Genomic DNA, 12,869 nt, shown 5'->3' with positions numbered 1-12,869 from the left:
ACAATCCACCTGTGTGTAATCAAGTCTCCGTATAAATGCACCTGCACTGTGATAGTCTCAGAGGTCCGTTAAAAGCGCAGAGAGCATCATGAAGAACAAGGAACACACCAGGCAGGTCCGAGATACTGTTGTGAAGAAGTTTAAAGCCGGATTTGGATACAAAAAGATTTCCCAAGCTTTAAACATCCCAAGGAGCACTGTGCAAGCGATAATATTGAAATGGAAGGAGTATCAGACCACTGCAAATCTACCAAGACCTGGCCGACCCTCTAAACTTTCAGCTCATACAAGGAGAAGACTGATCAGAGATGCAGCCAAGAGGCCCATGATCACTCTGGATGAACTGCAGAGATCTACAGCTGAGGTGGGAGACTCTGTCCATAGGACAACAATCAGTCGTATATTGCACAAATCTGGCCTTTATGGAAGAGTGGCAAGAAGAAAGCCATTTCTTAAAGATATCCATAAAAAGTGTTGTTTAAAGTTTGCCACAAGCCACCTGGGAGACACACCAAACATGTGGAAGAAGGTGCTCTGGTCAGATGAAACCAAAATTGAACTTTTTGGCAACAATGCAAAACATTATGTTTGGCGTAAAAGCAACACAGCTCATCACCCTGAACACACCATCCCCACTGTCAAACATGGTGGTGGCAGCATCATGGTTTGGGCCTGCTTTTCTTCAGCAGGGACAGGGAAGATGGTTAAAATTGATGGGAAGATGGATGGAGCCAAATACAGGACCATTCTGGAAGAAAACCTGATGGAGTCTGCAAAAGACCTGAGACTGGGACGGAGATTTGTCTTCCAACAAGACAATGATCCAAAACATAAAGCAAAATCTACAATGGAATGGTTCAAAAATAAACATATCCAGGTGTTAGAATTGCCAAGTCAAAGTCCAGACCTGAATCCAATCGAGAATCTGTGGAAAGAACTGAAAACTGCTGTTCACAAATGCTCTCCATCCAACCTCACTGAGCTCGAGCTGTTTTGCAAGGAGGAATGGGAAAACATTTCAGTCTCTCGATGTGCAAAACTGATAGAGACATACTCCAAGCGACTTACAGCTGTAATCGCAGCAAAAGGTGGCGCTACAAAGTATTAACTTAAGGGGGCTGAATAATTTTGCACGCCCAATTTTTCAGTTTTTGATTTGTTAAAAAAGTTTGAAATATCCAATAAATGTCGTTCCACTTCATGATTGTGTCCCACTTGTTGTTGATTCTTCACAAAAAAATACAGTTTTATATCTTTATGTTTGAAGCCTGAAATGTGGCAAAAGGTCACAAAGTTCAAGGGGGCCGAATACTTTCGCAAGGCACTGTACATATGAGATGAGTAATGTAAGATATGTAAACATTATTCAAGTGGCATTGTATAAAGTGACTAGTGATCCATTTGTTAAAGTGGCCAGTGATTGGGTCTCCATTTAGCCAGCAGCCTCTCTGAGTTAGTGATTGCGATTTAGCAGTCTGATGGCCTTGAGATTGAAAAACAGCTTTGATCTCTCAGTCCCAGCTTTGATGTACCTGTACTGACCTCACTTTCTGGATGGTAACGGGGTGAACAGGCAGTAGCTCAGGTGGTTGTCTTTGATGATCTTTTTGGCCTTCCTGTGAAATCGGGTGCTATAGGTATCATGGAGGGCAGGTAGTTTGCTCCCGGTGATGCGTTGTGCAGACCGCACCACCCTCTGGAGGGCCTTGCAGTTGAGGGCAGAGCAGTTGCTGTACCAGGTTGTGATACAGCCTGACAGGATGCTCTCGATTGTGGATCTGTAAAAGTTAGTCAGAGTTTTGGGTGACAAGCCAAATTTCTTCAGCCTCCTGTGGTTGAAGAGGCGCTGTTGCGCCTTCTTCACCACGCTGTCTGTGTGGGTGGACCATTTCAGTTTGTCCATGATCTGTATGCCGAGGAACTTAAAACTTTCTCCACTGCTGTCCCTTCAATATGGATAGGGGGGGGGGGGGGGGGGGGGTGCTCCACAATCATCTCACTCAGCGTCAACAAAATAAAGGAGAGGTTGTTTTCCTGACACCACACGCCCTCACCTCCTCCCTGTAGACTGTCTCGCCGTTGTTGGTAATCAAGCCCACTATTGTTGTGTCATCTGCAAACTTGATGATTGAGTTGGAGGCGTGCATGGCCACACAGTTGTGGGTGAACAGGGAGTACAGGGGGGGGGGGGGATCTGAGCACCCACCCTTGTGGGGCCCCAGTGTTGAGGGTCAGCGAGGTGGAGATGTTGTTTCCTACCTTCACCACCACCTGGGGGTGGCCGGTCAGAAAGTCCAGGACCCAATTACACAGGGCGGGGTTGAGGCCCAGGGCCTCCAGCTTGATGATGAGCTTGGAGGGTACTATGGTGTTGAATGCTGAGCTGTAGTCAATGAACAGCATTCTTACATAGGTATTCCTCTTGTCCAGATGGGATAGGGCAGTGTGCAGGCGAATGCATCGTCTGCGGACCTGTTAGGGTGGTATGCAAACTGAAGTGGGTCTAGGGTGGCCGGTAAGGTGGAGGTGATATGATCCTTGACTAGTCTATCAAAGCACTACATGATGACAGAAGTGAGTGCTACGGGGCGGTAGTCATTTAGTTCAGTTATCTTTGCCTTCTTGGGTACAGGAACAATGGTATCTATCTTGAAGCAGACTGGGATAGGGAGCGATTGAATATGTCCATAAACACACCAGCCAGCTGGTCTGCGCGTGCTCCGAGGACGTGGCTAAGGATGCCGTCTGGGCCAGCAGCCGTTTAAATGTTTTACTCATGCCGGCCACGGAGAAGGATGCAGCTCTTGTTAGCAGGCCACGACGGTGGAACTGTTTTATCCTCAAAGCGGGCAAAGAAGGTGTTTAGTTTGTCTGGAAGCGTAATGTCGGTGTCTGTGACGTGGCTGGTTTTCTTCTTGTAGTCCGTGATTTCCTGTAGACCCTGCCACATACGTCTCATGTCCCATGTTTTCTGAAGATATTTTACACAAGAGTTAAATAATCTCATGAAATGCAATGCATCAATTCCCATCAAATCATTACCTAATAAATCTAGTGCACAGATCCAGCAGTTTCTCATAAAAAGTTACACCATATTTCATAAGCTGTTGAATCAAGATGCGTTCCATTTGAGCAGACATCCAACAAAATGAAAATAATAAAAATACAATGAATACTTTTAGATAAGCAGTGCTACAGGGCAATTGCTCTCAAAGTTGATAAAAGTTTTTACCCCCCACTAAATTAGTCTTTTGACCAATCACATTAGATCTTTTTTAGAGCTGATCTGATTGGTCAAAAGATCAATTGTGGGAAAATAATTGTGATATTGGGCTGCCTGTCTAAGCAGCCTAAGTGTTTCCATTACCAATTTAAAACCCACACCTATTAATTCCAAATGAGAAGTACAATTATTTATTTAACAATCGATTAATTTATCAAGAATATCTATCCAATTGAGCGGTTATACGTTCGAATTACTTAAAAATCGGTTAATAAAAATGTATAAAGTAAAAATAAAAACTTTTCCTAGCGGCTCCATCCATATTGTTACCCAACCAAGTCATATTGGGGCGTAAACAATCTGTTCTCTTTCCCTCCAAATGTAATATAAGACAATTCAACAAATGTTCTACACCTCCAGTACGTGCTCATTTCCATTGTTAGCTAATTAATCATGGAGTCAACCAATTACAAACTATTGGAAATCATTTGTGGACATATTTAAAATATATTTAACAAAAACTAATTGTCGCGCAAAAGTTTCATTTAAAATCCTGTAGTTTGAACTGACCTGCAACTGCTCGGATTGAGCTGGTTGAAACGTGCCCAAACTATTGAGGGTGCACAAGCACACGATGTTCACGTATCAAGCTATATAGGAAACCAGGCCAGCCTATAGATACATGAGGTGGGTGGGGCAATCTGAGACATGAGCGCGCAAGACATTTAAGTCTGAATATAATATGATCGCCTAGTGTGATCGATTACACGTATTTCTAGTCGGAGAAAGAATGTTTCTTTATTGGTCATTAATAACTTTGTCCTATACATGAAAGTATTGTATTGCTTTCGTTGACTGAAAATAGGTTATTAGGCCAACGCGCAACCGACAGACATTTAGCACACAAATGGTTAGTTTAGCGCTCTGTTGTGTAGGCTAGTTGTACGTAGTTGAACTCTAGTCTAAGGCAGGGATGGGCAACTACAGTTCTCGGGAGCCTGATTGGTGTCACACTTTTGGCCCCTGGTCTAATGCCATGGTGATGGAAGACAGAAGCTATACATTATTATAAACTGGGTGCTGATTGGCTGACAGCCACGGTATACCAGACGGTATGAAAAAGAAAAGGAGAGCCGCACACTCAGATGCAATAATATAATAACCATCGTTTCGACAGACAAGCTGTCTTCACCAGGGTATACCACGGGTATGACAAAACATGTAATTTTACTTGCTATAATTACGTTAACCGGTGTATTATGTAACCAGTTTATAATAGCAATATGGCACCTCAGGGGTTTGTGGTATATGGCCAATATACCACGGCTAAGGGCTGTATCCAGGCACTCTGCGTTGTGTCTTAAATACAACTACAATTGCTTAAATAGGCCTAAAGAAATGTTGAATGTTCATATCGATTCTTCTTGTCAACACTTATCCTAGAACAAATAGCAGAACTCTCAGTAACCCCCATCTTCCTCTTTCCGTTTAGGTTGCTTTACCCTCTCCATAATTTGTTCTCCTTGTGTGAAACTTTCCCACTCCCTCCTCCTCCCAGCTAGTCCCCATTTGGGTAGTTACCCTCAAATAACTGCTAGTATGCCTATGTGTATAGCTTAACATTTGCCATCCCCTACCCCTTCATGCTAGTCACATGAACTCAGCGGAATGTATGGAGTTTGCAGGGTGGAGATGGACAACCATCCCTTGTGGTGTCTCGGTAGTTCAGTTGTTTCATAACACATTTACGGTGTCTCTGTTTCTTTTCAGTTGAAAGGCTGCTTTCACGTTGTTTTCATTCGTTCATTTCCGTTTCTTGTCCATTAAGTGCAACCTGATTATAGGGAATTCCAATAGGCCTACACTATTTGAAAAAGGCGCACCCCGTCCATTGTGTGAGACCTGCTCGATAGAAGACAACACATTCACTATCTCCTACCCGAATGATGGTGGAGTGTGAAATCCTCATCTGTTCATTTTGATACATGACATACAGGCCAATCCCACATTTAGGTCCAACCCCTCTCGTATAGGCAGTGTCAAGGGCACATGTTTCTATGTTTTGCTTCTCTCCTGACTCGGATTTGTACTGTATACTGTACTGTGTAGGCTTGTGTTTTGGATAGCGACACTCACAGGTTTACATCTATTTGCCAGTCATATTGGCCCCCTGGTTCGTGGAGCGAGTATTGTCTGTGTGTGACATCCCACTGTAGGGAGAGGCACATCATACACTCTCCTATTTGGTTGAAAATTTAGTCACTTGCCTCACTATTTTTCCTAATTCCCACGTTCGGGTGGAGAGGCTATCCTTCTAATTTACCAAAATGTGTTAGGGCCTAGCCATGTTGATGTTGCAAAGTTTGGTAGGCAAATGGTTGGATGTATTTTTTTGCCATCATAAAATGGCTATATATAAACTCTAAGTACAATGCATGTAAATTTAAAACACCAACATGTCTCTCCTTATGTCAATTCTAAAGTGCTGGCGATAAGAAAGCCATCTGGTGGATAGGTAAGCCACAAATTAAAGTCCCTTAATTCTGGTCAGACACTGCCCTCTATTGGAGGCTAAAAGGTACCACACTGAGGTCTCATGTCAAATTGAAATCATGTCAGATTCTACGGTGCATTTGGAAAGAATTCACACCCCTTCCCCTTTCCCACATGTTGTTACATTATAGCCTTATTCCAAAACACAATACCCAATAATGACAAAGCGAAAACAGGTTTAGAAATTTTAGCAAATGTATAAGCAATAAAAATATAATTACCTTATTTACATAAATATTCAAACCCCTAAATATGAGACTCAAAATTGAGCTCAGGTGCATCCGCTTTTCCATTGATCATACTTGAGATGAATCTACAACTTGATTGGAGTCCACCTGTGGTAAATTCAATTGAATGGACATGATTTGGAAAGGCACACAACTGTCTATTTAAGGTCCCACAGATGACAGTGGATGTCAGAGCAAAAAAACAAGCCATGAGGTCAAAGGAATTGTCCGTAGAGCTCCGAGACAGGATTGTACCGAGGCACAGATCTGCTGAAAGGTACCAAAAAATGTCTGCAGCATTGGAGGTACCCAAGAACACAGTGGCCTCCATCATTCTTAAATTGAAGAAGTTTGGAACCACCAACTCTTCCTAGAGATGTCCGCCTGTCCAAACTGAGCAATCAGGGGAGAAGGGCCTTGGTCAGGGAGGTGACAAAGAATCCAATGGTCACTCTGACAGATCTCCAGAGTTCCTCTGTGGCGATGGGAGAATCTTCCAGAAGGACAACCATCTCTGGAGCACTCCACTATTCTGGACTTTATGGTAGCAGCCAGGCGGAAGGCACATGACAGCCCACTTTGAGTTTGCCAAAAGGCACCTAAAGGACTCTTAGACCATGAGAAACAAGATTATCTGGGCTGATGAAACCAAGATTGAATTCTTTGGCTGGAGGAAACCTGGCACCATCCCTACAGTGAATCATGGTGTTGGCAGCATCACGCTGCGGGTATGTTTTTTAGCGGCAGGGACTGGGAGACAAGTCAGGATCGAGGGAAAGATGAACGGCGCAAAGTAGAGATCCTTGATGAAAACCTTTTAAAAAACGCTCAGGACTGACTGGGGCGAAGATTCACCTTCCAACAGGGCAACAACCCTAAGCACACAGCCAAGACAATGCAGGAGTGGCTTCGGGACAAGTTTCTGAATGTCCTCGAGTGGCCCAGCATGAACCCAATCGAACATCTCTGGAGACCAGAAAATAGCTGTGCAGCAACGCTCCGCTCCCCATCCAACATGCTAGAGCTTGAGGGTCTGCAGAGAAGAATGGGAGAAACTCGCCAAATACAGGTGTGCCAAGCTTGTAGCATCATACCCTAGAAGACTCTAGGCTGTAATCGCTGCCAAGGTACTTCAAAGTACTGAGTAAAGGGTCTGAATACTTAAAATATATACATTTCTAAAAACCTGTTTTTGCTACGTCATTAGGGGTATTGTGTACATTGAGGGACGACGACGACAATGTAATCCATTTTAGAATAAGGCTGTAGCGTAACTGGAAAGTCAAGTGGTTTGAATACTTTCCTAATGCACTGTATACCCACCCCTCAGCCATGCATTATTTATGGACAAAGGGATTGATCGGTGGTAGAAAAATTACAACACAGAACTGCCACATAGAGAAAACATACCTTTTCTAACAGTAGCAGATGCTCTATAGACGGGGAATTGGTAGGTAATGCATTTTTATGGCAGCATAGAGAAAAGGCCTCAATATTGTAATCCAAGAGAATAGAATCCATCCACTTTCATCCTATGCCTTTTTCTCACATGTAACACCAGCTCGAGGTCCCCCATCTACAGATTGAGGAAGCAGTTGATGTCCCTGCCCAATAGGCTATTGACAGGTCTAGAAAACATGTGAATTTGTGCAAACTGGCATGGCGACTAACGAAGAATGTTTGATAATGATTTGCTGTGATATTTAACCAAATCAAACAAAAACAGCCTTTTAATCATTTTATTCAAGAACATTTAAATTTCATAGGAGTCACAATAGCTCTTTCCACTGTTTTTTACAGAACAATTTAATAAAATAAACAATAGAACAAATGATTAAGTTCACATTATTAATTTTGTGTGGTGATTTTGTGTGTTGACCTAATACAAGTTAGTGATTACTTTCAAACTGTCTTATGTCTCCTGAATGAAAAGAGCTGATGTTGATTCAAAACATTTGGTAAGTAATTAATATTAAAAAACTTAAAAGGAGTGGCAAAAACCCTATTCCTCTTAACATTTTAGAAACACACTTTAGCTGCCTTTAATGTTTGGATTTATGTAGGAAAATAACATTCAGCAGTTAAAAACAGGTTTAGAAGGGTATTTTTTTTGTTTTTTATACTTGGACAGGATATGGACGGTATTCATTTAAACAATGCATAAAAATGGATATGAACATGAGAACCCCTTGGAACAGCTTCATTACCTCAAATGTAAGCCCACAATGAACTATAAATGATATCTTTTAATATAAAAAAAACTTGGTAAAAAATACTTATTTTAAACTGTACAGTCACCAAGTACACAGAATGATCACAACTTCAAACAGTTCTTCATTTGGCGTCTCCAGCAGCCTCAACTTTCGCCTAGAAATGAAGAATGGACTTATTTCAGACATAAAAAAAAAAACGTATGCAATGAATAACCTTGAGAAGAAAGTGAACTTTGAAGTTCAAAAAGAGAATAGAAAATAAGAAACCAACTATTTACGTATATTGAACTGCATCTAACCCCGTAGGCCTACTGTATTGTTATAGCGAAAATAATATTTTCTAAAGACCAGTTATTTTTGTGCAAATCAATTCAATTACATGCACTAATTTATGCCAGAAGGGCAGGAAGCAAATAAATGACAGAACCCCAACACTATAATAACAGTGTAATAACAATTTCCACAGAACTGCTTGGTTAATATCATTCCACAATTCACACATTGAGTTGAGCGCCCATCAAACAAGTAATGCTTGTATGTACAGGTGGGCTGAATGAATCACATCCCCTAAGAGGTTGAATCCCCATCAAGGGGCAGTGTTTTTCTGGTAAGGGTAACTGATGGATTGCAGACAAAGTCATGTACAGCCTAAAGTGAAACCATAAGGGGCAGGGGAAGAATCACATTGAATAGAGATAGCAAACAGATCCTTTCAGGAAACAAACCTCAGCCTTGGCATCACCGTTCTCAGCGGCCTTCTTTCCCTTGACTGCCTTCTGAAGAAGAAAAAACACATTAGCCACTGACTGAAAGAGTAAATGTATTTTCTCTCTCCTCTCACTTCCTTCAAGATGTTATGCATCTTGTCAAATGTTCAGCAGTGCCAAAATACTTGAGATTCTTTTTATGAAGCTTTCCCCCATGTGGCTGTTAAAAAAATAATAACAGGACAACTTCTGAGTTGATGCCAAAGGTCATGAATCAATAATGCTTAGGCTAAGGGTTAACACAACTGCTAATAAACTCTAGATGCAAAAACAGCATATTTATTAATAAAAGACAGATGAAACAAACACTTAACATACTTTGGGTGCTGCCGCTTTTTTGGGTTTGGCCGCCGGTTTTGGCACAGGTCTCTGCAACAAACAAAAAAACAAGACAGTAATTAGGGTAAGTAACACATGAGTTTGCAATACAAAGAAATGTACAGATCCTAAAGTAGCCTATTTGAATGGTAATACTTACAGATGACAAACGCGCGGAACGTCTTGCAGGCTGAAGAAAGGAACACATTTTACATATCTAACCATGACCCAACTACTACTATATAACGATCCCACTTTAACAAACTACAACTTTTAAAGCATAAGGAAGCCTTCATAAATAATGATTGCATAGATGTATCGACAAATTATCATTCATAAGCAAATGTCATGCTTTATAACGCATTTCAAACGAGTAATGCCACATTTGACAAAGCACCACATTTGACAAAGCACCAACCTTTTATATCACCCTTTATGTATAAAATTGTGTTTACAAATGATCTGTGAAGCATTTATGTAGACCAAATTTCTCAAGACTTTATGAACATCCTATACAGCATTTGTAAGCTGTAGTTCAGTTAAAGTGTAACAATTATAAACGAATACACTAGTTAACAGTTTAGAATTAACATTGTGAATACTTGTATGCATACCTCATCGCCCTTGGTAGCACTCTGAAAACAGTAGAAAAAAGCAGAAGAAAAATATTTAGAAACCGGGAGGAAATGGAATTCCTAAAGCACATACGACGAATAATAAATACGTTCAGCTAGTGTATCAGACAGTACTGCATATGCCTGGGTTGTAGAGCATAGGTTATTTTCAAAAAGTAAGGTAACTGGTGCTAATGTTATGTCCATTGTTGCCCTCTCTCATTCTATGTAGGGCCCCTTTGATCAAAATGAAGCATCACATCCCCAGAGAACATGCTGGGCTATTGTATAATGTATATTTTGCATAACGGATTACATACACCACAGTGAGCGAGTTAGATACACATTTTTGATGACATACATTTCCACTGTTCTAGGCTACTTCTGACTTCGAAGGAATTCCCGCGCATATTCAAATTCAAATCTGTCCTGTCACAACAGTCGGGCGCGCTTGGCACTTCCTTTGTTTTGCGTCAATTCGCGCTCGACAGCCGTCAACAAGATGAAGTTCGCGCTCAATAAATGACCCTATCAACATTATTTCGACGAAGTTAATGCAGTTAAAAGATTCAGTAATATGTTTAAAAAAAATGTATAACTTTAAGGTTCAACGATAAACCTAATAGAAAATGTAATTGAAAAGCACATTCACAAAGATGCTAGCTAATGTTGGCTATGCAAAGATGGCAGCCTGACGTTGAAATTAGCAGGGCTGGGGAAATGACTGAAGTTAACGTCAACAACTCTAGCTAATGTTTGTTGAAAAAAAATGCATTGGCAATGATTTAGTATTTACTGGTAAAGTAGAGGATTCATAAGATTGCATTTAAGCGTTGCGTCGGGTGCAAATGATTAAAAACGACCAAGCATCTTTTCCCACCAATTTGAGGCTCACTGATTCAAGCCTGCCTCAAACATGACTAGAAAACTAGACACCGAGAAGCTCGCAAGCAGCACATTAAACTACACAAATTACTAGTTAAATCGTTAGATGTATGAAATACAGCAGTTGAGCCCCGCGAGCTTCTTCACAACTTCCAAGAAGCACCTAGCGTGTGATGCACAAATCGTACTTAGGTTGAGTGAATGAACTCGTCATAGGTATGCTCAATGTAGGACGAATAACCGTAATAAATATGGTTAATAACTTTACACTTTATTTCTTATGTAATTGTCCTTTTTTTATACGGTTTATTTGATATATTGATGACTGCGTTGAGAGGATGACCCATTTTGCCGCCATTTCTAAACGACGCCATACAGTACTGATGAAGAGACCAAATGCAATTTTAAAACGGCAAGATGCAAGCAAAAAAAATACAAATATATTTGTTAGCCGGAAAATTAAGCATTCCTTACCTTTCTTTTAGGCATATTGATGATTGTTCGGGAATTGCAACACAATTCCAATTTTATTTTAATTTTATGGAAGTTGTTGGGTATCTCACTAAGCTCTTCTAGCCACGTTAGCAATGCAACAATGGTGAATGTAAAATAATGACCGAATGTAAAATATAAGATAGAAACCGGTTTGAACCAGTTTTTATATTTTGAAGTCAGACATTGGATGAAAACAAATCACGTGTTTGTGGGCGTCTCCATGTTCTTAAAGAGAGAGTGCATAGAAAATACCACCGCTGTAACGAGGTGGCGTGGTTTCTGCAGGATCTGCAGACTGCAGCAAAGACAGTACAGTATGAAGATATGGATAAACTGCTTCTCCAATACAAATCCCCGATGACGCTTGTAGGCGACGGCGGCTAGCTAAACTCAGGCGCCGAAACACGTAATCGGGTCTAAAGTTCATCTCGCGCCGAACTGCGCATTTGCAGGCCATCAAATCAAAGGTACCCCTTCCATTCAGTTGTGTCAGTTGGTCAATTTCACGAAGTTGGAGTAATAACATGCTCAACTACTTAATACATTGGGTTGTGCCTATATTTCGAGAAAATTAACAACCAAGGAATTATGTTTAACTTCTGTCATTGACTTCCATAACACCAAACCCCGGCCTTGTTTGCTTGATCTGCTTCGCAAGCGTTCCCAGCAGTCTCGCGATGTTGTGCCTCTGGGTTTAGAAACTTTATGCCTGCAGTGTACATCACCCCGTCAATGATCCAAGCAAGATACAATATAAAAGGTTACCTATGTTACAAATAATCCATTTGGATGTACAATTTGTTATGAATATAAGTAGCATAATGTACATTAAACTAAATTAACATAATCACGTTTATTCTGCAAGATAAAGAAACCTGGTAAAAATATAGTTTATGTTTTACATGTCAAATATGGGCATCCATGACCATAAAACAGTTATTGCACAATGACATGCATTGAACATTTTACTTGACCAGTCCAGCACACATACACTATATATACAAAAGTATGTGGACACTCCTTCAAAATTGAATTTGGCTATTTCAGCCACAACCATTGCAAACAGGTGTATAAAAATGGAGCACACAGCCACACGATCACCATAGACAAACACTGGCAGTAGAATGGCCTTACTGAAGAGCTCAGTGACTTGCAACATTGTACAAGTCAGTTCGTCAACTTTCTACCCTGCTAGAACTGCCCTGATCTGCTGTTATTGTGAAGTGGAAACGTCTAGGAGCAACAACGGCTTACAAATCACACTTCACCATCTGGTAGTCGGAAGAACGAATCTGGGTTTGGCAGATGCCAGGAGTACGCTACCAGCCCCAAAAGATTGTGCGAACTGTAAAGTTTGGAGAAATAATGGTCTGGGGCAGTTTTTCATGGTTCGGGCTAGGCCCATTAGTTCCAGTGAAGGGAAATCTTAATGCCACAGCATATGACATTCTAAACGAGTCTGTACTTCCAACTTTGTGGCAACAGTTTGGGGGAAGCCTCTTTCCTGTTTCAGCATGACAATGCCCCCGTGCACAAAGCGGAGGTCCATACAGAAATGGTTTGTCGAGATCAGT

The 12,869-nt window shown here is 41.1% G+C and overlaps 1 long non-coding RNA gene across 1 annotated transcript; it reads right to left on the bottom strand.

Annotated features, from left to right (window-relative positions):
* Window positions 1-7,728: 7,728 nt before the first annotated feature.
* LOC149984539 (uncharacterized) lies at window positions 7,729-11,950 on the bottom strand. The gene is made up of 6 exons (XR_016494618.1): window positions 11,275-11,950; window positions 9,916-9,936; window positions 9,462-9,491; window positions 9,302-9,352; window positions 8,942-8,992; window positions 7,729-8,370 (listed from the first exon to the last, which is right to left on the bottom strand). It is a non-coding gene; the product is annotated as an uncharacterized LOC149984539 (long non-coding RNA).
* Between the last annotated feature and the right edge of the window lie 919 nt (window positions 11,951-12,869).

Source organism: Oncorhynchus mykiss, chromosome 3 (genome assembly GCF_057628025.1).
Source record: "Oncorhynchus mykiss isolate SJ-2025 chromosome 3, ASM5762802v1, whole genome shotgun sequence".
Lineage (NCBI taxonomy): Eukaryota > Metazoa > Chordata > Actinopteri > Salmoniformes > Salmonidae > Oncorhynchus > Oncorhynchus mykiss.
Note: the sequence above shows the minus strand (reverse complement) of the source record. Positions and strands in the feature narration are given on the sequence as shown.